This window comes from Ylistrum balloti, unplaced genomic scaffold (assembly GCF_031769215.1).
Source record: "Ylistrum balloti isolate Yb309-2 unplaced genomic scaffold, AGI_CSIRO_Ybal_v1 Utg370600, whole genome shotgun sequence".
Taxonomy (NCBI): Eukaryota; Metazoa; Mollusca; class Bivalvia; order Pectinida; family Pectinidae; genus Ylistrum; species Ylistrum balloti.
Window position 1 is genome coordinate 153,106 of NW_026782371.1, and position 6,994 is coordinate 160,099.

The 6,994-nt window shown below is 26.7% G+C and overlaps 1 protein-coding gene across 3 annotated transcripts in view; it reads right to left on the bottom strand.

Annotated features, from left to right (window-relative positions):
* LOC132556909 (uncharacterized) overlaps positions 1-5,903 on the bottom strand; it is an 87,422-nt gene extending 81,519 nt beyond the window's left edge. For 2 of the 3 annotated variants that reach the window (XM_060221366.1, XM_060221364.1), the window contains exon 1: positions 5,821-5,903. The gene's annotated coding sequence lies outside the window, so the exon portion shown is untranslated. Of the gene's footprint in view, positions 1-5,598; positions 5,790-5,820 lie in introns of those variants that run through there. The other variant, XM_060221365.1, reaches the window with a different exon arrangement.
* Between the last annotated feature and the right edge of the window lie 1,091 nt (positions 5,904-6,994).

The window sequence follows — 6,994 nt, forward strand, 5'->3', positions numbered from 1 at the left end:
GTGATATATCAATACAACACTGTGATATATCAATACAACACTCTGATATATCAATACAACACTGTGATATATCAATACAACACTCTGATATATCAATACAATACTGTGATATATCAATACAATACTGATACATCAATACAATACAATACTGATATATCAATACAATCAATACAATACTGTGATATATCAATACAATACTGATACATCAATACAATACAATACTGATATATCAATACAATACTGTGATGTATCAATACAACACTGTGATATATCAATACAATACTGTGATATATCAATACAATACTGATATATCAATGATATATCAATACAATACTGATATATATCAATACAATACAATACAATGATATATCAATACAATACTGTGATATATCAATACAATACTGTGATATATCAATACAATACTGTGATATATCAATACAATGTGATATATCAATACTGTGACTGATGATATATCAATACAATACTGTGATATATCAATACAATACTGTGATATATCAATACAATACTGTGATACAATCTGTGATATATCAATACAATACTGTGATATATCAATACAACACTGTGATATATCAATACAATACTGTGATATATCAATACAATACTGTGATATATCAATACAACACTGTGATATATCAATATAATACTGTGATATATCAATACAATACTGTGATATATCAATACAATACTGTGATATATCAATACTGTGATATATCAATACTGTGATATATCAATACAACACTGTGATATATCAATACAATACTGTGATATATCAATATACTGTGATATATCAATACAATACTGTGATATATCAATACAATACTGTGATATATCAATACTGTGATATATCAGTACAATACTGTGATATATCAATACAATACTGTGATATATATCAATACTGTGATATATCAATACAATACTGTGATATATCAATACAATACTGTGATATATATCAATACTGTGATATATCAATACAATGTGATATATCAATACAATACTGTGATATATCAATACAATACTGTGATATATCAATATAATACTGTGATATATCAATATAATACTGTGATATATCAATACAATACTGTGATATATCAATACAATACTGTGATATATCAATACAATACTGTGATATATCAATACAACACTGTGATATATCAATACAATACTGTGATATATACAATACTGTGATAATACTGTGATATAATACTGTGATATATCAATACAATACTGTGATATATATATCTGTGATATATCAATACAATACTGTGATATATCAATACAATACTGTGATATATATACAATACTGTGATATATCAATACAATACTGTGATATATCAATACAATACTGTGATATATCAATACAATATGATATATCAATACAATACAATACAATACTGTGATATATCAATACAATACTGTGATATATCAATACAATACTGTGATATATCAATACAATACTGTGATATATCAACAATACTGTGATATATCAATACAATACTGTGATATATATATCTGTGATATATATACAATACTGTGATATATCATATACAATACTGTGATATATCAATACAATACTGTGATATATCAATACAATACTGTGATATATCAATACATATACTGTGATATATCAATACAACACTGTGATATATCAATACAATACTGTGATATATCAATACAATACTGTGATATATCAATACAATACTGTGATATATCAATACAATACTGTGATATATCAATACAATACTGTGATATATCAATACAATACTGTGATATATCAATACAATACTGTGATATATCATATATCAATACTGTGATATATCAATACAATACTGTGATATATCAATACAATACTGTGATATATCAATACAATGTGATATATCTGTGATATATCTGTGATATATCAATACAATACTGTGATATATCAATACAATACTGTGATATATCAATACAATACTGTGATATATCAATACAATACTGTGATATATCAATACAATACTGTGATATATATCTGTGATATATCAATACAATACTGTGATATATCAATACAATACTGTGATATATATACAATGTGTGATATACAATACTGTGATATACTGTGATATATCAATACAATACTGTGATATATCAATACAATACTGTGATATATCAATACAATACTGTGATATATCAATACAATACTGTGATATATCAATACAATACTGTGTGATATATCATATACAATACTGTGATATATCAATACAATACTGTGATATATCAATACAATACTGTGATATATCAATACAATACTGTGATATATCAATACAATACTGTGATATATATACAATACTGTGATATATCATATATCAACAATACTGTGATATATCAATACAATACTGTGATATATCAATACAATACTGTGATATATCAATACAACACTGTGATATATCAATACAATACTGTGATATATATACAATACTGTGATATATCAATACAATACTGTGATATATCAATACAATACTGTGATATATCAATACTGTGATATATCAATACAATACTGTGATATATCAATACTGTGATATATCAATACTGTGATAATCAATACTGTGATATATCAATACAATACTGTGATATATCTGTGATATATCAATACAATACTGTGATATATCAATACTGTGATATATATCAATACTGTGATATATATATGATATATCAATACTGTGATATATCAATACAATACTGTGATATATATCAATACTGTGATATAATACTGTGATATATCAATACAATACTGTGATATATATCAATACTGTGATATATATACTGTGATATATCAATACAATACTGTGATATATATACAATACTGTGATATATCAGTACAATACTGTGATATATCAATACAATACTGTGATATATCAATACAATACTGTGATATATCAATACTGTGATATATCAGTACAATACTCTGATATATCAATACAATACTGTGATATATATACAATACTGTGATATATCAATACTGTGATATATCAATACAATACTGTGATATATCTGTGATATATATCAATACTGTGATATATCAATACAATACTGTGATATATCAATACAATACTGTGATATATCAATACAATACTGTGATATATCAATACAATACTGTGATATATCAATACAATACTGATATATGATATATCAATACAACACTGTGATATATCAATACAATACTGTGATATATCAATATATATATCAATACTGTGATATATCAATACAACACTGTGATATATCAATATACTGTGATATATCAATACTGTGATATATCAATACAATACTGTGATATATCAATACAATATGATATATCAATACAATACTGTGATATATCAATCAATACAATACAACTGTGATATATATACAACACTGTGATATATACAATACTGTGATATATATCAATACTGTGATATATCAATACAATACTGTGATATATCAATACAATACTGTGATATATACAACACTGTGATATATCAATATATACTGTGATATATATACAATACTGTGATATATCAATACAATACTGTGATATATATCAATACAATACTGTGATATATCAATACAATACTGTGATATATATCAATACTGTGATATATAATATCAATACAACACTGTGATACTGTGATATATCAATACAATACTGTGATATATCAATACAATACTGTGATATATCAATACAATACTGTGATATATATATACAATACTGTGATATATCAATACTGTGATATATCAATACAATACTGTGATATATCAATACAATACTGTGATATATCAATACAATACTGTGATATATCAATACAATACTGATACATCAATACAACACTGTGATATATCAATACAATACTGTGATATATATCAATACTGTGATATAATACTGTGATATATCTGTGATATAATACAATACTGTGATATATATCAATACTGTGATATATACTGTGATATATCAATACAATACTGTGATATATCAATACAATACTGTGATATATCAATACAACACTGTGATATATCAATACAATACTGTGATATATCAATACAATACTGTGATATATCAATATATATATCAATACAATACTGTGATATATCAATACAATACTGTGATATATCAATACAATACTGTGATATATCAATACAATACTGATACATCAATACAACACTGTGATATATCAATACAATACTGTGATATATCAATACAATACTGATACATCAATACAACACTGTGATATATCAATACAATACTGTGATATATCAATACAATACTGTGATATATCAATACAATACTGTGATATATCAATACAATACTGTGATATACAACACTGTGATATATCAATACAATACTGTGATATATATCTGTGATATATACAATACTGTGATATATCAATACAATACTGTGATATATCAGTACAACACTCTGATACATCAATACAATACTGTGATATATCAATACAACACTCTGATATATCAATACAATACTGTGATATATCAGTACAATACTGTGATATATCAATACAATACTGTGATATATCAGTACAATACTGTGATATATCAATACAATACTGTGATATATCAATACAATACTGTGATATATATACAATACTGTGATATATCAATACAATACTGTGATATATCAATACAATACTGTGATATATCATATACAATACTGTGATATATATCAATACTGTGATATATACAATACTGTGATATATCAATACTGTGATATAACAATACTGTGATATATATCAATACTGTGATATATCAATACAATACTGTGATATATCAATACAATACTGTGATATATCAATACAATACTGTGATATATCAATACAATACTGTGATATATCAATACTGTGATATATCAATACTGTGATATATATCAATACTCTGATATATCAATACAATACTGTGATATATCAATACAATACTGTGATATATCAATACAACACTGTGATATATCAATACAACACTGTGATATATCAATACAATACTGTGATATATCAATACAATCAATACAATACTGTGATATATCAATACAATACAACACTGTGATATATCAATACAACACTGTGATATATCAATACAATACTGTGATATATCAATACAATACTGTGATATATCAATACAACACTGTGATATATCAATACAACACTGTGATATATCAATACAATACTGTGACAATACTGTGAATATCAATACAACACTGTGATATATCAATACAATACTGTGATATATCAATACAATACTGTGATATATCAATACAATACTGTGATATATCTATACTGTGTGATATATCAATACAACACTGTGATATATCAATACAATACTGTGATATATCAATACAATACTGTGATATATCAATACAATACTGTGATATATCAATACAATACTGTGATATATCAATACAATATTCAGATATATTAATACAATACTCTGGTATAAAAAAACAATACTCTGCTATTATAGTACTCTTGGCTGATGATGCAATCATTCTGCACATCTGACAAGTATCTTCTAAACAAACTACACAGAAACCAATCTCTTAAAAACTAAACATAAAACATCACCTACCTCAAGGATTTAAATCCAAGAAACTAGAAGTCAGATGCTTTTAAAATCCAATATTAACTAGCTATGAGAGGCTCCACAGTACGACTGCCTGCTACTGGCAGAAGAGGGGGAAGTGATGGTGTTGTGCCCTGGGTTAGCAGAGCCCACTGTTATCAGATAAAACCTCCACACAGAATCATCTACTGGGTGCTGGCATTTAATCCAAATCCTGGTAGTACTCACCTGATCTATAACCTAAGGCTGTATCCACACTTTAGCCACTCAGTGTGTATAAATCCTGTCACATGTTCCCCAGGACTGGCTAGCCCGATCCCACCAGTTCTAACTGGTTGTCAGCTGATTATGGGTAGTTTGCCTGACTGACAGCCCCAGTTTGGGAGTAACAATCCAATAGCATGGGTCCTTTGCATCCCTTTACCCCTCCCCCATCGGTCACAGGGGCCATTTCAGGGGACAGATATATTCCAAATGCCACTGAAAATCAAAGTCAAAACCATGTTAGTATATAGGAATAGGCCAAACTTTCTTTTTTTATATACTTCACTGTAAATAATGTTTCTAATATGTCCTAAAATCATACATCACAATTTTCATGATAGAGATCAAAATAAAATATAAGGGAGCTATATAGCTAGTACTTCTTACGAAACATCAAGGATATCTCAAAACCTATTCAATTATCACGTTACTAGATATTCAATTATCAGTGATAACTGCACATGTGGCATGAAATTTCATATACAGAATAGATACTGAATTTCATTGATGAAACTGAGTGTTATTTGATTTTGCACTTGCTTGAATTCTTTGGATAAAATTGTACATTAAGATAAAAACACATTTTTGTGAAAAGTCTTCACTGAAAAAAATAATGTATTTCTATAAACAAAGTGTGTGTCTGTGGTATTTTACTATTGTTGTTGAGATACTGTTGTTAGTTTTATTTCTGAGACAACATTTACAACAACAATGAACATTTGATACTGACTTATTCATTTCCTGGTGGATATCAAATATGTATACCCATAAAGCCATCCATAACAACATGTTAATAACATGGACGAAGTGTTGAAGCAGCCTATTTCCCTGATGTATAGTACGCAGCAACGAGTCTTATAAACAAGTACCGGGGACAAAGCATGAGGAGCACCACACACTAGCACTACTATCAGGAGTCGTTACTGTACATTCAAACTGTAGTCAAAAACCTCACTTCAATACAGAAACTTATCAAATGAAACATAAGTTTTGCTGAAGCTTGTTTTGGATGTTAACTATTTTTTTTTTTATAAAAGTATAACCAAAGTAGCTTAGAACATTACATTATTCTAAAAATGTAACTGTAATACTGTAACATAGGATTGGTACATGGAATTTGTAACTGATGTATTCAGAT